Here is a 26457-nt window from a genome sequence, read left to right as displayed (position 1 = left end):
ATAGGCAGACATGGCTCACCTTTTTGCACAACCACATCAAAATTACAAATAAAATATGGAACAACCATCACTCAGAACCACCAGAAATCAAGTAGAATGGAACTCTGACAACTATAGATTTAAGGAAACCACATCCATCCAGACTGGTAAGAGGAATGCAGATGCAAAATGGATGGTCCCTCATCCATGTGTGTTAGATAAAAATTCAGGAAGGATATCTCAGGAGAGAGGAGGTCCCAGCCCCACACCAGGAGCCTCAGCCCAGAGTTCCAATGCCAGGAAGATAAGTCCCCACAACTTCTAGCTGCAAAACCCAGCAGGGATTGAGTCAGTGGAAGACACTGCTGAAACCCCCAAGCAGCTCCTCTTAAAGAACCCACACACAGACTCACCTACTCAGACTCACTCTCTCTAAGCTCCACCACTGGAGTAGCAGCTTGAAAGGCACCAGTGACATACAGGAAGAAACTGAAATGTCTGCCAACAGGTGAGCAGAGGCCATTGTCCCTTTTCTAAACCCTACCTCCACAGAGCTGGCAGGCTGGAACAATATCTGAGACTCCATCAACCTGGCTAACACTGTTTGACCTGCCTTAGAGATCCCCAGAAATCAAACCCCAGCCAACTTGCTGGCCCATCCAAGCTGCTTTTCCATATGAATGGCTGGTCTTAGCTCATACTGCACAACTTTGTAAATCCTCTCAAACAAGCCACAGCTGGCCTCAGCAAGTCCCAAGCCTGGCACTAACAACAGCCAGCCTAGATTCAGGATCAGCTTCACCTGGGAATCTCTAAGCCCAGCACAAGTAGCAGCCATCTCAGATTGCTTTATAGCTCAGGCAGAGTGGCCCCGGGCAAAACACAGGTGTGGGCTGACCTTGCCTTGTGCCACCCAGGAATCCCAGAGCCTGTGCACCCAGTGCACAGCTACAGACCACGTTGGAGCACCACCACCCCGCCCCTGCACAGCTTATTTTCCCTGGAGGGTAGAGGTTGATGGTCAGTGGTCACAGTCAATCCTTGCAGCTGACTGGCCTGAGTAAATCCCTCCCCCTGACCTGTCAAAAGCAAGGCCCAACTACAAGAGGAGGGTGTACTCAGTCCACACAAAGGGTGCATCTCAAGTACCCAGCTTGGGTGATAGAGGCGGCTGTGCCACTGAAACCTATAGGACACCTACTACATTAGGCCACAGTACCAAGACACAGGGTCAAAGCAGCTTTACCTAATACATAGAAACAAACACAGGGAGGATGTCAATGGGGAGACAAAGAAACATGGCCCAAATGAAAGAACAGATCAAAACTCCAGAAAAAGAGCTAAATGAAATGGAGAAAGCAATCTATCAGATGCAAAATTCAAAACACAGTTATAAGGGTGCTCAAGGAACTTAGTGAGGACCTCAGCTACATAGAAAAGATCCAGTCAGGAAAGAAGGCTATATTTTTCTCTGTTCTTACAGGGAAAGAACACTACAGTGGATGAAGCCAAGAATCAGATCAGAGAATTGGAACATCAGGAAGCAAAAATAACCAATCAGAACAGTATGAAGAAGAAAGAATCCAAAAATAATGAGGATAGTGTAAGGAGCCTCTGAGACAACTTCAGGCAATCCAACATTCACATCATAGGGGTTCCAGAATGAGAAGAGAAAGAGCAAGAAATTGGAAATCTATTTCAAAAAATAATGAAAGAAAACTGCCTTAACTTGCTGAAGGAAATAGACATGCAAGTCCAGGAAGTACAGAGAGTCCCAAACAAGATGGTTGCAAATAGGTCCATTCCAAGGCACATCATAATTAAAATGCCAAAGCTTAAAGATAAAGCAGCAAGTGAAAAGAAGTTACCTACAGGGAATTTCCCATAAGACAGTCAGCTGATTGCTTAAAAGAAACTTTGCATGCTAGAAGCCATTGGCAAGAAATATTCAAAGTCACAAAAAGCAGAGACCTATGGCAAAGATTGTTCTACCCAGTAAGCTATCATTTAGAATTGAAGAGCAAATAAAGACCTTCCAACACAAGAAAAAGCTAAGGGAGTTCATCATCACCAAACCATTATTATATGAAATGTTAAAGGGATGTATTTAAGAAAATGAAGAATATAAAAACTTTGAACAATAAAATGGAAATAAATACAAATCTGTCAACAATTGAATCTAAAAAATGAACAAAGCAAACAAGAAGAACAGAGACAGAATCATGGATATGGAGAATGTTTTGATGGTTCCAGATGGGAGGGGAGTGTGGGTGAATGGTTGAAGAGGTGAGGGGATTAAGAAGTTCAGCCCTAGCTGGTACAGTTCAGTGGACTGAGTGCAGGCCTGTGAACCAAAGTGTGGCTGGTTTGATTCCTGGTCAGGGCACATGCCTGGATTGTGGGCCAGGTCCTCAGTGTGGGGTATGCAACAGGCAACCATCCATTGATGTTTCTCTCCCTTTCTTTCTCCTTCCCTTTCCCTGTCTCTAAAAATAAATAAATAAAATCTTTATAAAAAGAAAATGAACTAAAGCCCTAGCTGGTGTGGCTCAGTGGATTGAGTGCCCGCCTATGAACCAAAGGGTCACTGGTTCAATTCCCAGTCTAGGGCACATGCCTGGGTTGTGGACCAGTTTCCAGTAGAGGACATGCAAGAGACAATTACACATTGATGTTTCTCTCCCTCTCTTTTTCCCTACCTTCCCCTCTGTAAAAAATAAAATAAAATATTTTTAAGAAATTACAAAAAAATTTTAAAAAAGAAGTGCAAATAGGTAATCACAGAATAGCCATTGGGATGTAAAGTATAGTGTAGGAAATGGAGTAGCCAAAGAATTTATATGCATGACCCATGGACATAATGATGGTGGAGGGATTGCCTGAGGGAGTGGGGAGTGCTGGGTAGAGAGGGGCAAAGGGGGAGAAATCAGGACAACTGTAACATCATAATCAATAAAACATAATTTAAAAATAAAAATAAGGTATTAACTTGCCTAGAAAGAGGGAGTCCTTTGAGAGGAAGAACTATCTAATTACCCTGGTAATTTTACCCTCTCCCATGTTTTATATCAATTGGTATCTGCTTGGGTGCTTGTTCTAGCCTCTGGAGTCTTTGGCTATTTTTAATCCCTCCACTAAGATTACACCCTGCCTCCCACTCTTTCCACCTATTGAAGTCCTATCTAATTCTGAAGGGTCAGCAAATGTTACTTTTCCTCCATGAAGTATTCCCTAATAGCTCCAGCCCACAATCAGGATCTTTCAAGGCATCTGATGTTTGAAGCACACAGTTTGGCACTTGAATATTACTGTAACTCATACTTGTCAATTACAGTCACCTAGCCAACAACTTACACAAAGATTTCACATACAGTGGAGCCTCATAACAACCTTGTCAATAAAGTAAGGCAGATTCTTATCCTCATTTTTAAATTTGAGGGTAACAAGTTTCTGAGGTTGAGAGCCTTATCTGAAGTCATCAAAGTATTGAGTGATAAAAAAGGAATTGAAATCTGGTCTCCTGAACCTACCTACCTTTCTATGTATGTATGTATGTATGTATCTCTCTCTCTCTCTATCTATCTATCTATCTATCATATCTTTCTATCAACATATGTGTACATGTGTATGTATTACTTTTTGAGAACTGGGACTCTGCCTTATATGTCTCTTTTCTCCATGGAGTCTAGTGCAGGACTGTCATGTAGCAAAAAATCAATGCACTTGGTGAGTTGACTCTAAGTAAATGACCTCAAGAAGTCTTTTTGCTGGGCTTTCTTAAAGTGCATGATGCATACACATGCAAATACACACATACACATACATCCCCCCCAAACAACAGTGAACAAGCATGCAGATTAAACTAATCATTGATGTGCAGATTAATAATAGATACAAGCAGAGCTCAGAAAATGCCTGCTTTGGGATATGAAAGAAAAGAAACCAGGGGAATTGTGTTTCTGTAACAGGAGGTTTTGAGAGTTAAACCATCCTTTCTTTTCCATTAGTCAAAATTATAGTGAAAATGAGTTCATTTTATGGGCAAATTATACCTCAATATAACTGTTAAAAATATAGAATGGAATTATGCTCAGGACATAGGTAAAAATGTTAATGGCTAATAATAACAATAAAATATTAATTTAATAGGTAACACTTATTGAGCCTTAATTAATATGCAAGGCACAATGGTGAGTGGATTTCCAAATGTTATTTTATTGCCTCTACTAACAATGTTTTATATAGACATTATGATTATGATTATCCCATTTTGCTGATGAGAAATCTAAGGCTTATGAAATTAAATGACTTGCCCCAAGTCACACAACTTGTAATTGGCAGTGCCATGATCTGAATTGATGTCTGACTGATTCTGGAATCTTCCCTCTTAGCCACTATCAAGGATGATGCCAATCACATCAAACCTGTAATAAGGAAGGGATCATAATTTAAAAACCAAAACCAATGGAATATGAAAACTGTCTCATCCTTCTAGAATGCTTTAGTATCAAGTACTTAGAAAACTGATATTGCACTTTCTTTGGCTTCAATGATTCTGGTGACTAACTCAATTCTATGCTTTGCTAAATAAATTTATCTAGCTTCAATTTCTGAGCAACCCACCTCTTGGATGTTAACTACTCATTAATGACCTCTTACAGGGTACAAAAGAAGTCCCTTAATTTTGCTGAAGAAGAAGCAGTCTTAGCTCCTAAAAAAGTGTTGAATTCATACTAATGGACCCTCTGGTCTGGGCTATGACTCCTGCTCTTGCCAACAAATACACACAGGCAGATACCTGCAGCTAGTTGGGAGGACTGAATGAAATACACTGGGGAAACAACAGGAGCATTGCCCCCTGAGTTCTAATTATAGCAAACCTCAGTATTTTTTAATAAAGGAAAACTAGGATGACCTACAAAATAATATTTGCCATGATTCTTACAGGAGCTGCTGGATCTTTAGAATACCAAAAGAAAAAATGTTTTAAATTATTTTGCCTCAAAGGAATGTGAATTGATTTTTGAATTGGAACCTCACCAAGGGATCAACAGCAAGACAACCACAGGATGAGGCTGTCCAGTGGAAGCATGACTTGGAGAGTCTTTCTTGCAATGGTCTTCAGAGTAACCTGATGTTAGAGTCTATTCATCTACTCAATAGGAGATGGATAAAAAGCAAAAGAGAGGAAGATGAAACAGAGTAAAAAGAAGCCACTTATTGTTATGCTTAACACTAGTTTCATACAATAAATTTAACATCTTCCCATTTATTCTTATTTCATTTGTCTACTATCCCTAATGGAGTGGTGGGAAAATTATGAAAATGGAGCTTACTGATGTCCCCCAAATTTTGGCCCATGCTACACAGTTACTTATTGGGAGAGTCAACTTAGGAATACAATTTGCCTACATCAACTTTATATTTTTATGTTAAAACTAGGGAGAAGAAAAATAAAATTGCTACCTGGAAAGATATTTGTGCTCCCATGTTTACTGCAGCATTATTCACCATAGCCAAGATACAGAAATAATCTAAGTGCCCATTGATGGATGAATGGATAAAGAAATTGAGATATATGTTTATGTGTGTGCATATACATACACACACACAGTGGAATATTATTCTGCCTTAAAAAGAGGTCCTGCCATTTGCAACAATATGGATGAACCTAAAGGACATTGTGCTAATTGAAATAAGCCAAATATAGAAAGAAAAAACTGCATAATCTCACTTATATGTAAATTTTTTGAAAAGTTGAATACATAGAAGCAGAGAATATAGAAAAGTGGTTACCAGGGCAGGGGGCTGGGGGAAATTGGGAGATGTTGGTCAAAAGGTACAAAGTTGCAGTTATGTAAAATGAATAACTCTACAGATCTAATATACAGCATGATGACTATAGTTAATAACATTGTATTGTTATACTTAAAATATGCTAAAAGAGTAAATTTCAGGTGGACTCATGACAAAATAAATAGTAGCTATGTGAGAAGATGATGTTAATTAGCTTGAGTGTAGTAATCTTTTGAATATGTATATGCATATCAAATAAGCATGTTGTACACCTTAAATATATACAATTTTTACTAAAGAATTTTTTTAAACTGGGGGAAGGATCACTGAGTCATAACCTAACATCTGGTACCCACTCTTCATATCCTTGCACAAGCCATTTTCCCTCCTTGGGTCTCAATTTTTCTATATAATAAGATGTGGGACTCAGATCTCTCCTTGCATTTTTAGAGGACCAACACAGCATGCAAGGAAGCACAAATTTTCCAAGGTGACTGGGCTTCTAAGCAACTATCCTTGAAACATTTTGTTCCTAGCTGAAAACTGGCATAAAATCAGTCCAAAGCAAAGCTGGCTTCGGGGTCCATCAGGAAAAATACTACACTACAAATGACAAGGCTGTATGGTATCTACCTGCAGCCATCTCCCATGTTAAATCCCACATAGAACTCTGAGGAGTGAAGGAAGGGAATCATGGGTTAAACAGGTGACAAAAAAAAAAAAAAGCATTAAGGCATCTAACTAGAGTTGTGCTGGGAAAAGAAACTGTTTCTTCTCCTTCAGGGAGGGATGGTCTTATACAGGAAGGTGGGGGAGGCAAAAGTAGCTTTACAGTTGTGAGTAGATGAAGCAGAGTTTATTCTTTTATTATTATTTATTAATTATTGTATTATTTCTCATATGAACAACTGCAAGCCTACTTTTGTCCACATCTCTATATAAGCAGAACTATGATTTCTGGGGTTCTCAGAAAACACTCTTATCCTAAATATCTCTTACCTCCCTTCTACCATGGGTGCCTAAAATGCCATCCTTACAAGTTCATTTCTTTGGGGTATATGGTTGCCTTTTTACAATCAAATTTTATAATCCCAAAACTTCTGTGAGAGGCTATATATTGTCACTAACATCTTAGCATAAATAACTTTGCTGCAGGCTTTTTCTCTTTTTTCCTTCAGGGAAACTGGCAAATTTCACTAAAAAGCCTGTGGTTCTATCCTATTTCCGGCAGTATGCCATTCTCACCACTCCTGGCACTATGCTTCTTCTCACACTCTGGAACCCAAAATCCTAATGCAGATTATTTATTCTCTTCTCCACTGCCCTTACCGTCAATTGTCTATTTTCTTAGTGGAGCAGTTCTTGGCTAGTCAGAAAGACTGCTTGTATAACAAGAGACAGATAAGCTCTCAGTGTTAATGCAATAAAATACAAACCTGTCCAGAGCTCCCAGGGGTCAGATATTAATCTCCTTGACTCCAAGCCCTCCCTTCTTTTGCCCTTGCTAATGTTAATTGGGTTCCTACTTTATTTTGGTGACTGAAACTTGTGGATGTAAAAAGGGCAAGCAACCTCACAAGGTGATCCCATCATAAATTCCTAATAAGACAGCTCCTGGTGCATAGTCATACCTCAGGCTAATAACATCCTTATTAAAAGGTTAATCTTTACTTTAAGTGAGCCCTGTCCATTTTTCTTTTGCATTTCCATCAAGACAACCTTTGAAATGCCTCTTTTCAGACCCCTGGGAAGCATAACCACCCTCAAGGAAGCACACAATCTTGTTAACAATCCCGTAAACTGATCCGGCATTGCTTTCTCCAACTTTCACATAATCTCCCTTACATTCCCTCCTTAATTCCACATGTATAAAAGAAACTGTAAAACTATCATTCTCTGGAGCATTTGAGATCTTTCTTCCTGGCAATGTCATCAGTTTGGCTGAAATAAACTCTTATGTATATTCTCTACAGGTTTGGACATTTCCTGTGTTGACAGCCTGATGCTGATATTTCTGGTCTGCTTCTCAATCATTCTACTGGTGTAGTCCCACCATATCTACAGGCCATTTAGAGATGGTGGTGAATGGGAGGTATAGAGATGAGGGTAAAATGCTTGAAAGAAGAGGTTATGTTCCCTTTAACTACCATCACACACACACACACACACACACACACACACACACACACACACACACACTAAAACAGAACTGTATACCTTGGTCAGGTAGCTCAGTTGGTTAGAGCATCATCTGGATATACCAAGGTTGCTGACTTCAATCCCTGGCAAGGGAACATGCAAGAATCAACCAATAGATGTGAAAATAAGTGGAGGAACAAATCAATGTCTGCTTGTCTGTCTGTCTGTCTGTCTGTCTCTCAAACAAAAACAAAAACAAAACAGAACTATAGAGTTGAAAGGGCTTGACCCTAGATCTCAGAAAAACAGAAAACAATGGCAAAAGGTCTAGGAAACAAAGTTGTGGGGTAGATCAGATACAATATTTTTCAGCTCTGTATTTCACAACAATGCAAGCAAAAATAATTGTACCTGGTCTCTGGGGTTCACAAACATTAGGTGCAAATTCTAGATTTGGCATGTCTTGGGTCTGTGACCTTGGGAAGGCTACTTATTTCTTTGCATCTCAGTTTCCTCATCTTTAAAATGAGTGTGCCATCCATTTTACATGGCTGTGAGGCTTAAAGATCATTTATTTTTACCAGCTCAAAGGTATGTGATACATAATGAAATTCACAGTAAATGATAAATGGTGCTGCTCTACAAGAAGGCACATAGAAGGAAGCAATAAACTTGAAAACCATGCAAGGATTTCCCTTGTTTCCATGGATGACTGGACAATTAGCTAAAAGGCATTAGCATTATATGGTAGGTGCTGTGGGGATAAAGACAGTTAAGATACTGTTTCCCTCTTTTTCCCTTCTTCATTTAACACATATTTATGGAGGTGTTTTACTATACCTGGCACTAATAGGTCCTTGACTATTCCTTGACAACAGCTGGTACCATGCTAGAATAGAGCTACAAAGGTAAATAAAACATGTCCTTGATTTCATGGGGAATCCTGCACTCATTGGAGGGCTTAGCAAAAGAAGGTGTTAGATGATAACATATTTAAATAACATGTGAGGGCTAAGAATGGAAGGGAGGTCAAATTACCACAAATTTCCAAATGATGTCAAATGGGAAGGAGTGCCAACTATATCACTAAGGATTCAGATTAGATATTAGAAAGCATTCCCAGCTGTATTTCTCATTCAAAAATTAAATTTGAAGTGCTCATGATTGAAAAAATACTTTGCTCATAGACCAGGGGCTACACTAGGTGACGATTTTGGGTTCCTTACAACAATAGGAATCAATCCCACAAAGCTGGTCATAGTAGCCCAGCCCCATCCTAAGAGTAAGACAGTCTGTGGTCCCAGTCTGACTGCACTGAGATGGTTTTCTCCTACTGGTGCTATTCAACACTTTTGGGAAAAGTGGGAACTATTACATTGCTTTCTAAAACACATTGTTTCAAAATGTGTAAATTTGGGCTGGCTGTTAGGCCTTGGCCCAAATGGAAAGAAAGCAAGGAAAATAAGGGTGCTAGTGGGAAGCTACCTGTGCTTCTCCAAACAGAGCTGCTGTAGTGAAGGGAGGGATGTCTGGGCACTGCATCTTGGTGAGGCTAGGTCAGAGAATACAGCAAGGATGTGACACATCTTGCAGAATAACTACTTGCCAAACAATAAGCAGTATGTAGTCCCCTTTCAAAAAGGAACAGTGCTCACCCTCTGAGGCCATGTGGCTTTAGATGATTTTTGGGGGGGATGTTCACTAAAAACAAAGGTACTATTTCAAATGGGTACAGCAGCTAAACCAGTGATACCTAAAGTTTAGATATCCCCCTTCCACCTTTAAATGGAACATAATCAACAACAAAAAAAAGCAAACAAAATATAACCAGAGTCACTGAAATTAAGAACAATCTAACAATAGCCAAAGGGGGGAGGGGACAATGGGGAGAAGGGTTTTCAGGTATTACCATAAAGGGCACATGGACAAAACCAAAGGGGAAGGTGGAAGCAAGGGAGGGAGGTGGGCTTGGATGGGGTGGGGAGAAAATGCAGACAACTGTAATTGAAAAACAATAAAATAATAAAAAAAATAAATTGTCCAATTGGGGTTCAAATTCCAGTTCTACTATTAATTAGTTAACACTTACTAGCTGAGAAGATCGCTTTACTTTTCTGAGTCCCAGTGTCCCCACCTGTAAAATTGGGCTGATAATAGTACCTACCTCATAAGTTGTAAGGATCACAGGAGGTAAGACATATAACATGTGCAGCATAGTGATGGTTATTTATTAATATTTAGTAAATGCTGTTATTGTTATATTACTATTAGCTATGAATGATAGCATTTCTGGAAGATAGGAATCAGGCTGCTAAGAAAAGAGATGTGGGGCTGTCTGTCCTTAGATCGCCTGTAATAGACCAAATGTTCATGTTCTTCCCAAATTCATGTTGAAAATCTAATCTCAAAAATGCAGGAGTTCTGGCCAAGATGGAGGCATAGGTAGAAATACTTCACTTCCTTGCCCAACCAAAAGAAGGATAACCACCAATTTAAAAACATAAACAACTTGAATTGTCAGAAAATCAAACTTCATGGAACTCTGACAACCAAGGCATTAATGAAGCATTCATCCAGACCAGTAGGAGGGGCAGAGAAGGGCAGCCAGGTGGAGAGGACCCATGGCAAGGCAGTGGATGTGCGGGTGAGGCTAGGCTTGCTGACAGGGAAACTAAAGACTCAAAACTTCTAGCTGTAAAATCCTGTGGGGGTTGCGAAGGCAGGAGAAACTCCCAGTCTCACAGAGGAGTTCATTGGAAAGTGGGGCTAGAGCAGAGCAAGCCAGCAGCATTGTTTCCTATCTGACCCCTCCCCCCCAGACAGCACCACAACACAGCAAAGAGGGTTGCCTAACCCTGGCAAATTTCTAAGGCTCTGCCCTTTACAACTTAACAGGTGTGCTGAGACAAAGAAATATTGGCCCAAATGAAAGAACAGATCAAAACTCTAAAGAAAGAGCTAAGTGATGAGGAGATAGCTAACCTATATGATGCAGAGTTCAAAACACTGGTAATCAGTATGCTCACAGAACTGACTGTGCTCGGTTGCAAAATGAAGAAAGGAATGAAGGCTATACAAAGTGAAATAAAGCAAAATATACAGGGAACCAACAGTGAGGGTAAAAAAACTGGGACTCAAATCAATAATTTGGAACAAAAGGAAGAAATAAACATCCAACCAGAACAGAATGAAGAAATAAGAATTCAAAAAAAAAAATGAGGAGAGGCTTAGGAACCTCCAGGACAACTTTAAGTGCTCCAACATCAGAATAATAGGGGTGCCAGAAGGAGAAGAAGAGCAAGAAATTGAACTCTTATTTGAAAAAAAAAATAATGAAGGAGAACTTCCCTAGTCTGGCAAAGGAAATAGACTTCCAAGAAGTCCAGGAAGCCCAGAGAGTCCCAAAGAAATTGGACCCAAGGAGGAACACACCAAGGCACATCATAAATATAAGGAGAGAATCTTAAAAGCAGCTGGAGGAAGGAAAGAGTTACTTAAAAAGAAGTACCCATAAGGCTATCCACTGATTTCTCAGAAGAAATTTTACAGGCAAAAAGGGGCTGGAAAGAATTGTTCGAAGTCATGAAAGGCAAGGACCTACATCCAAGATTCCTCTATCCAGCAAAGCTATCATTTAGAATGGAAGGACAGAAAAAGTGCTTCCCAGATAAGGTCAAGTTAAAGGAGTTCATCATCACCAAGCCATTATTATATGAACTGTTAAAGGGACTTATCTAAGAAAAAGAAGATAAAAACTATGAACAGTAAAATGAAACAAACTCACAACTATCAACAACTGAACCTAAAAAAATAAATAAAAACTAAGCAAACAACTAGAACAGGAATAGAATCACAGAAAAGGAGATCACATGGAGGATTATTAGTGGGGATGAGGAGGGGGGGAATGGGGGAGAAGGTACAGGAAATAAGAAGCGTAATTGGTAGGCAAAAAAATAGACAGGCAAAAATTGAGAATAGTATAGGAAACAAAGAAGCCAAAGAACTTATATGTGCAACCATGGACATGAAGTAAGGTGGCAGGGGAGCTGGAGAGAGGGGGGATAAGGGGTGGAGGGGGAATAAAGGGGAGAAAAAAATGGGACAACTGTAATAGCATAATCAATAAAATATAATTAAAAATGAAATGCAATGTGGGGTACTGAACTGGGTCCTAGAACAGAAAAATAACAGTAATGGAAAAACTGGCAAAATCTAAATAGTCTCCAGTTTAATTAATAGTATTTATCAATGTTAAGTTTTTGGTTTTGATAATTGTTCTGTGGTAATGTAAGATGTTAACATTAGGGGAAGATGGAAGAAGGGTATATTGGAAATCTATATGCTATGTTTGAAATTTGTCATATAAGAAAAATACTCTTTCCTTAAAACACTAAACACTGTTGGAAACACAGGAAATAAGAATTTTTATTTATATATTAAAGTATAAATTGATATAATCTGTATCTTATATATACAATAAAATATAAACAACAAAAACAAAAAAGTCTAATCTTCAATGTGATGGTACTTTGAGGTGGGGGTCTTTGAGATGTGATTAGGTCACAATGGCAGAGCCTTCATGAATGAGATTAGTGCCTTTATAAGAAGAGGCAAGAGGGAGATGATCTCTGCCCTTGACATGTAAGAACACAGCATGAAGGTGGCTGTTTATAAACCAGGAAGTGGTCTCTCACCAGACACCAAATCTACTAGCACTTTAACATTGGACTTTCCAGTCTCCAGAACTAAAGAATAAATGTTTGTTGTTGAAGTCACTCAGTCTATAGTATTTTTCTTATAGCAGCCCAAACAGATTGTTTTTCCACTGCCCTGCAGAACTTCTCAAATATTGCTAGATTCTGAATGGTGACTAGAGAGTAACTTCTGAACCATCATGTTCACTAAAAAACACTTTAATGCACCTGCCCTAAGCTGACTGGTAGAGCTGATTGCTCCTTCTACAGCAGAATTTCCAAAGGTGTCAAGTTCACTCTGTTATAAATTCTCTTCCTCTGCCCTGCCAGACAGAGTACCTGACATGGCCCCAGGTTCAAGCATTGGTTCAAGCACAGAAATGAGTACTGAAGACTGGGACAGTCTCTTAATAGAGAGCAAAGCCTTGGGGGTGGAAGAAAAAATGTTACTATCTCACACCTACTAGGATAACTATAATAAAAAAGACAATAAGGACAAATGTTGGCAAGGAAGTAGAGAAATTGGAATGTGTAGATACTGCTGGTAGGAATGTAAAAATGTAAAATGGTACAGCTGCTTTGGAAAAAAGTTTGAATATTGCTCCAAAAGTTAAACAGTTATCACACGAACCAGTAATTTCTCTGCTAGGTATATACCCAAGAGAATTGAAAGCAAGAACTCACACAGATACTGTACATGAGTATTCATGGCGGCACTGTTCACAATAGTCAAAAGGTGGAAACAACCCAAGTATCCATCAGTGGATGAATAGATAAACAGAATATATATCCATGCAAAACAATATTATTCAGTTATAATGGGTAACCCTTGAAAACACTATGCAAAGTGAAAGAACCCAGACTCAAAAGACCATGTATTTTACGATTCCACTTATATGAACGTTCAAACTAGGCAAATCTATAGAGACAGAAAGTAGATCAATGGATGCCAGGAGCTGCAGTGAAAGAAGAGTAGAAAATGACTGGTAGTGGGTATGGGCTTCTTTTTGGCATAATGAAAATATTCTCAAATTAGATAGTGGTGATGGCTGTAATATCTTGCACATGCACTAAAACCAACTAAGCTATACAGTTTAAAAGGGTAAACAGTATATGAATTATATTTCAATAAATCTCTTATTAAAAAAGTAAACTTCTAAATATCCTACAATGCAGACACAAAGGCTGAGTATAAGAATGGGGGAAGGCCTGAATAAAATGAAGTTGCTGTGTATCCTGGTGACAAGGAGGCAGGTAAAGAAAGGAAAGGTAAATGAAAAAGAAAGGGAAAACCACAAAGGGTTCAACAGGGTCAATCCTCAGTCATAATTTTGATTTTGTCTGTGCTGCCTGGTTACGGTACCCACCTGCCTTGGAAGATGGGGTGTTGGCCACACAGCTGAGCTGCAGGAGGGGACCAACAGGGTGAGAATTTTCCTGCTTGGAATCTTCATGGAGACTCTGTGTGGGACCACACTTTCCGTAAGACTAATGGCCTTCTTCCTCTGACCCCTGGCCCAACCCCCAGTGGGGTGTCAGGCCAAGAAATTCTCGCAGAAGATTTAACCAATCACTCTGCCTGCCACTCAACAGATAGACACAACACTGTCCCAACCAAGAAGGTGCTGAGTGAAAGAAAACAGTCATATGCAGGTCCAGCTGGAGAGAAGAGAGTAGAAGGGGGTGCTGAAATCTCACACCCTGGTGTAATCCCAATTTTTCCCCTCCTTATCTAGAACCTATCTGTAGGTTGTTTTTCATCCCACTTCTATTAATGTTTCAACAGCTGTCGGTCAGTTGCTGACCCTGCCTGAATATGCTGTCTTGTCAGCATATCTTGTCAGACAGATGCTGGGAAGGATGGCTTGAAGAAAGTATATAAGAGGAGACCATATCTCTATGAAGCAAGGGGTGCTGCCAGACTGGGCACTCTTTTGGGGGGGAAGAGGAACACATGTGTTCTTGGCTGGGTTGTACCACAGACTTACTTTGTGATGAGACTGCTGTCATTTTGCACCTCTGGGCCTTGTCTTCTGAAAAGTTTCTTCATATGTATGTGTGTGTATGTTGGGAGTAATCACTTCACCTGCAATATAGTGCTTCCACTTCACAGAAATATAGTAAGAACAAACCAGATTATACTTTTTGAAAACACTCAAGGAGAAAAGAAGCTATATGAAGCACAGCAAATTATTGATTATGGTTATTTCTAGCTTAACAAATGTATTCCATCTGAAGACAAAAATATTTATAATTGTATCTGTTCCAGCAGTCCACTGTCCAGTTTACTAGATCCCATAAAGGTTCTACCAACTCAAAAAAGGCCACTCAGCTTGTGACTTGCTACTTTATAGGTAGCAATTCTATAGCCTTGCAGTGTCAATTCCCTGCCTGTGGGCAAGTATGCAAGGGCTGAAGCTCTAGGTATGGAGCAGCATCAAGGCATGGCCCAGCATCAAGGCATGGCCCAGCATGGCCTGGTCACAGTAATGAAGCCCCTGGCTAAAGAATGGTCTACTTCAGGCCAGCCAGTTCCTACCCCCACTATGTTTCTTACAAATTCTGCCCTGATTCATGCTAGGCCAAACCACTCCCAGAAGCTATCTCATGTCCTACCCAGATCTCACCATTCATCAAACACACTCTGATTTCTTGCAACAACTCTAATGGTCTGTCTGTCTATACCCTGCAGTCCAGCACATGATAACAGGTGTACTGCTTGCTAAGGGAACAATATGTACAAGGGAAGCATGGCTTATATCTTGACTTCTCTATTTCCTCCTGGCTCTAGCACTGGAAAGGAGGAACAAACATTCAAATAAGGATTCAAAAAACTTCCAATTTTGAAAGTCTCTTATTATGTTAAGATATAAATGTGTACAACCAGGGGCAAAGTGTTTCTTTATTAATGTCTCAGAGACCTAGACAGTAATAAGTATGATCCTTGGAAGGGATTATGAAGTGAGCTACAAAATTTTGATTGTATCAGGACACATGCATTCTTCTGGGTAAAGGTCTATGGGTTCTATCATATTCTCAAAATGTTTCATGAACCAAAAACAAGTACCCCCACTATGTCAATACAAAATGAGGGGGCTGTGAGTTTCACCTCAGCAGGACTGGAATTTTGCAGGCAACTCATTCTAGTTTCTAGGGCTCTAGGGTTATGCCTACTCAGTGTCTGTTGGGAACCGCCCTGACTGGTATCAGAAGCTGAAACCCCCGCCTAGGCTAAGGCTAAGGGAACGCCCTTGGAACTGTAAGCCAGCAAGGAGACAAAAGCTTATCTTCCTGGCAGGAATGCTGCTTCTGCTGCTTTATTCATGACTGAACCCCCCAAAAGCTTGGTCGGTTAGCCAAAGATGGGTAAGATTCCCCACGGGGGGAACGACCTAAGACAGGCGCGATCACTTTGGGAGGCCCCCCAAAAGAAGGACTTGGGGGGCTGCAGCAAAAGGGGGTGATGGACCCTCGCTCCTTGGCTTTGACATAGCCTGAGTTCTCAGCGTCTGGGAAAAAACCTCCTTGTCTCCCAGTTGCCTTAGTTCCCTTGCTCCACCTAAGCCTGAAACAATGACAGGGTGGTGCAGCTCTGTGCTGAGAAGTGCGGATTCCCCGGATTCCCCGGGGTGATCAGGCCTAAGAAAGAACATGTAAATTACTGTGAAACTTTCTTTGTTTAGAATGCTCTCAGTTGAATGAGAAGGGTCTTAGGAGGAAGTTATTTTGTTTCTCAGTCTTACAGCTCTTTGACCCTGACTCAATAGACCGGCAGAGTTCTTTGTTTTCTATGGTTCCTTACTTCCCCCTAATGAGTACTGTACTTTACCTGAATTATTATGCAGAATGAGCCCAATAAAAGCAGGTATGGACTGTAAATCGGCGCGCTCCTCACTAGAAGGGGTGGCCATTTCGTCCCTACTTCTCCACAGAAACTAGTTTGTCTCTGTGCATGTGTGTTATTTCTCGCGTGTTTATCGTCGAGCCATCCACAGCGTTCCGTGGTCACTGCTGGCCGGTGACCCACACAACAAGTGTCAGCTTCCTGTATGCTTAGAAGCAGTTACCAGTAAATACTTCTCATAATCCAATGTTCAGAGGGAACCTCAGCGTTCTGTCCTGTCAAAATGTCTTCTTCCACTTTACTGAACAGATTAATCAACAACTACACTATTGAGCTCATAGACTATTCCAATGTCATTAAATAAGCCTTATATGATTTCCATATAATATATAATCTCCAAGAGAAAACTGGAAATGTCTTCCTCTCTTAATAGATGGGAATGAGGGCCAGAGGTGCTAAGAAGACACTGTTATTTAGTTCCAAAGCAAGGATTCAAACTTAGGTCTTTCATTTTACTTAGAGCTGCAAAACATGAAAGCTACAGGAGCCCACTAAAATCCAGTCCAACAACTGGGGAAAAAGATAAAACACAAATACCTCTGTTTTCAGGGGCCAATTCCTGAATCTGAGTCTCCATCTGAACTTGGATTATATAGCCCAACAAAAGATCCCCTCTGCAGTGAATCTGATAGGTTTGTCTTACTTCTTTGCTACTATATTATCTTTCTTTTTAATTTCAAATTATTCAACAGTGTAATAAATTAACTTATAGTTGAAATGAAAATATTTACTCAACTATTCTGCATGACAGGCAGTTGTTAAGACAGGTTTTGTAGTCACCTGTGTCACTCACTGCCTTCCTCTTCTCCCTAAATAAATTAAGAATGAGTTCTACCATTGTTTGGTTAGTTCTAATCCTTTGAGAACCAGCCTTTTTGTTTTTGAAGGTCAATGACCCTTTGAAATGGACAAATTAGTCACTACCCTAAAGCAGCATTTACAGAAACAATGCAAGGCATCTGACTGAGACAGTGGGGAGTGCAGCCAAGTATTCCTTCATATTGGCTACATCCAGCATTTCCTGAGTCCACTCTGCAGAGCACTCCTAGTCCACAAGATGCTCTGTGAAAACAAAATTATGTGCTTCAAATAATGTTGGGAAAATGCCCACATTCTATGCTCACAATATCTCTTTCAGCATGTTAAAGAATCTCAGAAGTCCCATAGTAAGGATACCTGTTAAACAACAACATAGTTTTTTCTCTGTCTGGCTATATTGAACCACCAGACTCTTTTGTTTTCACCTATGTAATAGCTATGAGGATCCCAGTCATATATGATTGCAGTATTGGGAAGCACTGCCCTGCACTACATCTCATAATTAGATATGTTGAGTATCTGGATGTTTGTCATTTCATGGACACTACAAAGCTATTGAATTCAGGACCCCAATCCCATTCTAAGTCACTCATCCTTCAGCTAAGACCTAGCATGTTTCTCCTAGGTAGCTGCATAGCATCTTTTATTTATTTCTCTCATAAGGGAGCCCTGTGAACCAAGAGAAAATGATTTCTGTGAAATACTGTACAGTGGTATTCAACCATACAGTTTGGCACTTGCAGCAACTGCCCAATGACATCAGACACTGGGGATACAAAGAAGTCAAGCCCAGGAGTTTGGATGTTTCCTGTCTATGATGAGAAATCAATGAAGTGATTTCAGCAGTAAAATTATTTGATGAGATTTACATTTCTGAGAGACTATTCTGAGTTGACTGGAGGAGAGACCATAAGGTTGGAAGCAGTACCTCTCAGGAGGCTAGTGAAAGGGCCTGTTGCTATCACATTACATACTAAAGGAAGAAAAGAGGCATTCAGTACTTGAGGATTAAAAGAGAAAGCTTATCTCCAAACACACGTTTTGTTGTGTTTGGAAAAGTGTTAGCAGCAGGCTTCAGAAAGTGGTCCTTGGGGGCCATTGGCAGAGGCTGCAGCAAAGACTGTGGCAAGTGAAGGCTCCAGGCTGCTGGAGCAGAGCACTATTAAGAAAAATCAGTCCACTTCTTTCTGGAGACCAAAGGAGGCAGCTCATCTGCCATGTCATGGAACTACTAGAATAAAAGAGAAAGTAGGTTTCTCCTCCTAGGAGATCTTTAAGAACCAAAGTCAAAGCCCCTGCTGAGTAAAAGTGTAACATAGGAGTATACAATACAGAAAATGGAAAGGAAGTGTTTGGGAATGTAAATTCAAAAGAATTCTACCACTGACTGCCATGGGATGATTACTATTCCTCAGGAAATGAAGACAAGGAGAGTAAAGAAATATGAAAAATTAATGCAAATGTCCAGTCATTGTAAAGTTATTAGGGGATAAGGTGATTGTAAGGGTCAGATTAAGCAAGTAAATAAGGCTCCTTACTATTTTGGATTTTGCAAGACCGGAAAAGTAGTGTGAGGCTCAATCGTTACTTTCAACCAGTTATCCTCAAAGGAGGACTTCATTCTTAAGTGGACCATGATGTCTGGTGGGAGCAGTTTCAAGCTTCATGCATTAGTCCATCTCTGACTGGGGATCACTGAGCGTAATAATGTGAAATGTCTCTGCTGGGAATGTGGCATGGACAGACAATTTAGAGGCAGAAAATAATTTCAGAGTCATAGTTCCTACACTTACTGTGACAGCATCAATAGCATTAGCAACTGATATTTATTTGCACATGCTGACACTAAAGCAGGCTCTGTGCTAAGCATTATATGTTCATGCCCTTTAGCTCTATTCTTTCTAAGGCCACCTTACAAGGTACGTATTGTTATCATCTCCCTTTACAGATGAAGAAACTACGGCTAAAAAGTGATCAAACTGGAACCAAAACCATCTCTGGGCCCCAAAGTGGAGCTACACTATATTGCTCTTGAGATCTAGGTTGCATTATTTGAAACTACAGCTGGGATAAAATAACCACATACACAAAATCCTTTCTGTTACTCTAATTGCTTTTCTTAAGTTCTTCTCACTGTTTTCTCTAAAAAGGAGTACCACTCTCTCTTTCACACACAGGCACATATAGTAAGTTCTCACTTGGTGTTGATATATTCTGCAACTTTAAGTGAAATGACATATTATAAAACCAATTTTACCACAGGCTAACTGATATAAACAAGAGTTAAATTCCTACAGCATTTCATTACTGTCAAAACAACACTGAATGAAACAATGTTATTAAAGGACCTGCTACAGAAGGTCTAAAAATATAAAAGGTAGCTTATCAAAAAGAAGTACTTGACTACCTAACCTCCTATTAGCCTCAAATGGTTAGGGAGAGTGGAAGAAAGGGGTGGAGAGAGTCTATAATCTTGGGCTGTGCCCTACTGAGAGCAGTATAAGGAGGGGATATTTAAAACTGTAGATTATTTTATTACTTGTTGGGACAATGAAATAATCTTGGAATAGAACAAGTTCCTCGACAGAGTCTGAAAAAAGCATTAGATGCTCAGCTCCTCTTCTCCGAGACCATCAGCTTTACATTCGAAGTATGGTTTGGTACCTGCTGCATTAGTGTCACCTGAGAGATAGTTAGAAATAGGTTCTCAGATCCATCCCAACCAGACCTATGAATCAGCATCTGTATTTCAACAGAATTCCCAGTGATTCATGTGCACATTAACATTTGAGAGGTACTATTTTAGGGCTTCTCATTCTAGAGCTCATCTTACTCAAAACCTTCAAAAATGCCTTAGAAATGAATCAGCTAGTCAAAGATTAATGAGCATTAGGAAGGCTTCTTAACTCCCAGTTCTGGACATACCCTTGCGGCATTTGTTCCACATTGCCTCAATCTCTGTCCCACGGGGAATAAATGCAGGCAATCTTAAAACTGTACTCTCTGCCACCAATAACTTTGTCTCCAACTCCTATCTTTGAGAAATGGAAAAATACATTTAGATAAAGACCAGACTCATGGGAAAATTAGGGTATCTATGCAAAATCACAAATATTTTAAAACTAAAGTAGTGGTTCTCAGTGAGGGCAATTTTCTCCCAGGGGACATTTGACAATGTCTGAAGACAATTTTTGGTTGCCATGAGTGGGGGAATATGCTACTGATATCTAGGGGGTAGAGGCCAAGGATGTTGCTGAACATCTCCCATGCACAGGACTGTCCTCCATAACAAAGAATTATCTGGTACCAAAGACAGAGAAACCCTGGGTAAGGGGAAATAATATATACAAATAATCAGAACACAGCTAGGAATAAAGGGAATCTAAAAGGACTTGCTGGATTCTGATCAACAGGTATATGTGAGACATAAAAGTTCTAGCTTCCCTTGGAAGGGTGGTACATGCTTTTGGCCTGCAGAGTTGAGCCTTTCTTTGACCAAAAGTTCTTTTCCAGAACTATCCATGTAGAACCAACTGCTCAGAAATTCATCATACACACAGAAAATCTTTTTCATAAATATCAATTTTCAAATTTAGCATTAAATAAAACAAAAAGAAATCATACCTTATTTTTTTCTTTTTCTGCGAAAAGGCATATTCCATGAAGTAATTAAAAATTAAAATATGAAAAAGACCTGAACCAAGAAGTAGCTACAAGAAATGCCATCCAATAGAATTAACATTATTGCATATGAGCATTAAAGAATTCTGAATGCCCTGATAACCAGGGCAAAAAAGGGAAAGAAGACTGATCATATGGCTTCCCTTTTAATAGCTGACTTTTAGTTTCTAAGAGTAATTTATGTTAACAGTTTAAGATTCAGAATGATTTGTCCAGAGTCACTGATCATCATTACACTGAATATCAACTCTTTCACTTTTCTGTCCCAGAACACAAATACCAAGCCTCTGTACCAACAAAAATGTAATTGCCCTTAATTATGGGTCCAGAGGCCATGTGAAATACAAAGCAAAATCTGAGGTTTGAGGGAACTGCTTTTAGTTTTATTTATAATTCAAGTTCTCTAAGGGCCAGACTAGTCTCTCATTCCACATAGTGTTACAATACTCCCTGAGTAGCAAACATTTAAATATTGGCAGGATGTTGGTGAAGTCTTCAGTTTAAGATCCAGCAGTTTGAGCCCTTCATACAAAAAAAAAATCACCCTTGCTTAAGACAAGTATACAGTGCTGCTGTGTCTTTATCAAACCCATTTTATAACTTCCCTCCACTCTGCCCCCAGCATTCAGCTACAAGGCATTTCACAGCCTCACTTGCATTTCGATGGGGCTGTTTGAATTAGTTCAGTCAATGGAATATGGTGATAAATGATGTACATGTCTTTGAAATCTGACCTGCAAAACCTCCTATACAACTCTCCCTTCCCCAGATGGAGGGCCATATGCAGAGGATCCAGTGAAGGACTCTGAAGCCCTAGAGGCCACTAAAGTGAAAGGGGCCTGTGTGCTTGAATAACTGCCTGAAGCAGAGCCTTCCCTCCCTTTTGTCCCACCTTCCATCATGTTTAGCCACTGAGATGTTGGATTAGAGCAACCGGCTGATTCTGACTAATTCCTTTGTCTTTACAAATATATTCCCTCCTCTAAAATCATGGGCTATAAAGTTTTACTTCAGCCTGTAATACTGTATTAATATCACCTATACTTTCTACCATTCACTTTCTACCTCTTTCTTCCATCTTGACAACTGGATCCATAGCACTAAGGACAGGGACTGCTTAAAGACAATATGCTTAGAATTTCCACTCTGATTTGAATTCCCATTGAAAGAAAACCAAAGTGAAATTAAACCCAGAGGCATGTGAAGTCCAAGTGTTCTCAGGCCTACTGCCTAATGGCAATCAACCCTGGGATCCAATGGCATGTGGGACCTGGCTCAGAAGCTTGAATTTATGTTCATGGCTGGTCTACATAGCATTTTAGGAAAATGATTACTGTCCCAATGCTTTAGTTCCTAAGTTATTCCCTCATGTGTCAATGTTAATGACCAGTAAAGCTGAAGAAATCCAGGTAGATCTGCACAAAAATGACAATTAAGCTAGATAAATTAACGATTAGTCAAGAAAGGACAGGAGGAAGAATCCTGGAAAGAAGTGCCTGGAACGTGAGGTAGTCATTAGGGCTATTCATCAATATTTCAGTTTTCCTTCTGCTAGACAAATAGTAACATTTCCCTTGTGAAATGAAAGCATGACCAGGTGACTTGCTCTGGCCAATTATATATGAGCAGAGTTAATCTGTGTCACTTCGGGCACAAGTCTTTAAAAAGAGCCAGGGCACAATTCCACTGCTAGGATTATATTCTAAGAACCCTGAAACACCGATCCAAAAGAACTTATGCACCCCAATGTTCATATCAGCACAATTTACAATAGCCAAGTGCTGGAACCAACCCAAGTGCCCATCAGTAAATGAATGGATCAAAAAACTTGGTACATCTACACAATGGAATTCTATGCAGTAGAAAGAAAGAAGGAGCTCCTACCCTTTTCGACAGCATGGATGGAACAGGAGAGCATAATGCTAAGTGAAATAAGCCAGGTGATGAAAGACAAATGCCATATGATCTCACCTTTAACAGGAACCTAATCAAGAAAAGAAACAAATAAGGAAAGTATAGCCAAAGACACTGAAATTGAGAACAGGCTGATAGTGATCAGAAGGGAGAGGGGAAGGGATAAAGGGGAAAAAGGGTGAAGGATTTACAGGAAGAATTATGAAGGACATATGGACAAGAACAAGGGGGGTGGAAATGGGGGAGGGAGGAGAGGAGGGTAGGGGTGGTGGGGAGGGGTAGAGGGAAAAGGCAGAAAACTGTACTTGAAAAACAATTTTAAAAAATTTTAAAAAGAGCAAGGGCATAATTTTAAAGGTTTTACTTACTTATTTTTAGACAGATGGGAAGGGAGGGAGAAATAGAGGAAGAGAAACAACAATGTGAGACAGAAAAACCGATAGGTTGCCTTTCATACACTTCTCTAACTGGGGCCTGGCCCACAATCCAGGCATGTGCCCTGACTGGGAATTGAACTGGTGACCTTTCAATTTGTAGGACAATGCCCAACACACTGAGCCACACAGTCAGGGAGAGCCAAGATATAATTTGCTATGTTTCTGTATCATGCCATTGGGACTAAATTCCAAATGGCAAGGATCTGTCAGCCAGTGTCCCCAGGTGATAATGACATGTGCCAACCTGACATAGACATGCAGTATAAGAAATGAACCTTTGTTATTTTGAGTCACTGAGATTTGTAGGCTTTGACTGCATCATAATTTAGCCTATTCTGATTGTTATAGAGTATCCAACACTTGATGAAGATGGACTTTCATATTCAAAATGGAAAAAATTTAAAAATATTCCCATAATTTTATATCCCTTCTAAAAATTGAGAATAAGAGTGATGCCTTCCATGAAGTAATACTCATAGGCACTGTAACAGGAGAAACCAGGTCTCACCTACTAATTTGACTGAGCCCATTGTGTCTAGAACCGGGGTTGTGGGCTAAATCTGACCTGCAATTTGTTTTTGTAAATAGTTACACGGTAACACAGACATGCCAATTCATTTCCATATTATCTATGACTGCTTTATACTACAATAGAAGAATTGTTGCAACAGAGACTGTATGGCCTGCAAAGCCTGAAATATTTATTCTCTGGCCCTTAGAATAAATTCCTGCCCCCTTGTCTAAAAGAAACCAAATAAAAACAGATCCATGAGTATCTGGAAAAGAAATCCAACATGCACTGCTATTCAGAGTAAGGAGTACATATTCTTGGTAGCACTGTAGCCAAGAGCACACAGAGATCAAGAGTTGGTACTGGCAAGATTTTAATTTGTGCCTCAGGCCTTTTTGGAGATAGAGAGGTGAAAAAAAGCCCTAATAAAAATGATTTTCAATAAGCAAATCTTTAAAGTTCTGTTGATTACCATCTGCCCCCTTCCTCAGTATCAGGATGGGGACAGAACTGGAACAAATGATATACACAGTATATGTCAGGATTAGTGAATCTGACAGTCCTTAGGATGACTCAGTGGAAAGTTGCTTAAGTGCTTGCTCAGAATGATGCACTGCCTGGAGACTCCGTGGAAAGTGAGATTCTTAGGCTAAAATGGAAGATAGTTTGCCCGCCTCCCTGAACTGAGCACAGGGCAAGCAGGCAGGCCCTACATTAGGAAGCAGGCTCTTGGAGGGTCTCATGATGGTCTCAGAGCCCTGGACATCACCTCTGCTGTGGCCACTGGCTGCCCTCTGGAGGTGGGGGTGTATATGGTGTGGCTGGAATGCTAGGAATCCTGGGCTGGCTTAGCAGGCACTCCAATTGGCATAGTGTTCTACATGCTCCAAAGACTTCCTCCAGTTTCCTTGGCATCCAATGACTATACTTGGGCTTAATATTTTTAGGGCCTTGGAATCCCTCTATCTCAGTACCAGATCACTCCTTCATTAGGTGGTACCAGCAAATAATCTGGAAATTCCATTGCAGATGGGATACAGGCCATTTGCTCCCTTGCCTTGGCCTGGCTCTTGATAAGACTGCCTGGAGAAGCCAGTTGCTTGGCTAACACAAAGCCTTTGGTGCCTGTTAACAGGTTTTGCTTCAATTCAGCTATTGCTGAGTTACCGGTGTTTGACTCTGGCTGAGGGGCCAAACATCTGGTATGGAAAATAGAAGAGAAAGGAGATAAAAAGATACTTTACATGAACCTATGATTTGAATTGTCTTTTCTTTTAGCTGTTGATACTGAAGTTAGTCTGCACTGACTGTTTTCTCACAATTTCTAAGGTTACCAGTAAGATATGGTCCTGAAGCCATACTTTTAATTGTAGGTGATTGGGTTTTGCCAGAGAAAAAGTGGAGAAGAGAGGGAGTTATGCCTGATGTTCCTGGTTACCATTGGGTCTAGAGAATTCAGAATGCAGATTGGACCTGAAATCCAAAGAGCTAGAGCATTTTCCAGAGCCAGGCAGCTTCCAACAAGGTTCTCAAATCTATATGCGAACACATGTACAGGCCATGACTATATATACAGAGCAGAGGTCCCATATTGCTGACACAGCATGAGCACTGGCTGACTCAAATACTCTGAGAAAGATGAAAATAGATTTTCTTGAAGCATATAATATAAAACATAATAGACAACAGGAAAGCCTTAGAGAGTTAATTCATTCCATAAACATTTGTCCAGAGCCTACATTGTGCCTTGCTATATGGGGAGATAAAGATATTTGGGCTACAAATTATTTTCATATCAGAAAATTAATCTCAGTTATAAGCAGTGAAGAGAGTGGAAAGAGAGAGAATATTTACTCTTTTGAAACTTATCTGCAAGGGAAATGTAACAGAAACATACTCCGGGAGGCAGGGAGACCTGGTTTCCAGGCTCAGCTAATTATAATGAGCACTGTTGCTTCAGGGAAGTTACAGAGTCTTTCTCAGTCTCCTCATTTTTAAAATGTGAGGGAAGGGGGGGTGGACAAATAATTTCTTCCAAATATAATTTTCTGTAGTTGTAGAATATATTATTCCTGCTCTCAAGCAGTTTATGATCTATTTGCAAGACACTGAACAGATGAATGGAAGGTACAAAATTAAATTCAACCCAGCAAAAGGTACCCAGTAAATGATATAGATACCTGCCATCTACTACAACAGCCACTAGTCACCTGTGTCTATTTACGTTTAAACTAATGAACATTAAATACAAATTTATCAGGCAATTAGTTCCTCAATCACATTTCATGTACCCAACAGCCACATGTGCCAGTTTTTGTCATATTGGACAGCACAGACAATATTTCCATCATTGCAAAGATGTCCAGGAATACAGAACTTCTCCATGCCTTCTAAGCCTGGGCTCATTGTGGCTGTTCAGCTGTAAGCAATGCTGACCTCAGATTGTGTGGCTCTGTTCTGGCCACCATCATTGCCCTGCTCAGGGAGCTCAGCCACTCCACACTTCCTGCACTGATTCTGCCCTTTGATCTTTTTCAGGGCCTTTAGGAAAGCCACAGCCATCCACTCCTCTAATGAAAGATT

General features: G+C 40.1%; 1 protein-coding gene across 2 annotated transcripts in view; it reads right to left on the bottom strand.

The window, feature by feature from the left end:
- CHRDL1 (chordin like 1) overlaps positions 1–26457 on the bottom strand; it is a 148327-nt gene that overhangs the window by 58085 nt on the left and 63785 nt on the right. The gene's annotated exons all lie outside the window — the stretch shown is intronic.

This window comes from Phyllostomus hastatus, unplaced genomic scaffold, assembly GCF_019186645.2.
Source record: "Phyllostomus hastatus isolate PE091 unplaced genomic scaffold, TTU_PhHast_1.1 phas_scaffold_28, whole genome shotgun sequence".
NCBI classification, from domain to species: Eukaryota; Metazoa; Chordata; class Mammalia; order Chiroptera; family Phyllostomidae; genus Phyllostomus; species Phyllostomus hastatus.
This window is presented reverse-complemented; position numbering and strand designations above follow the sequence as displayed.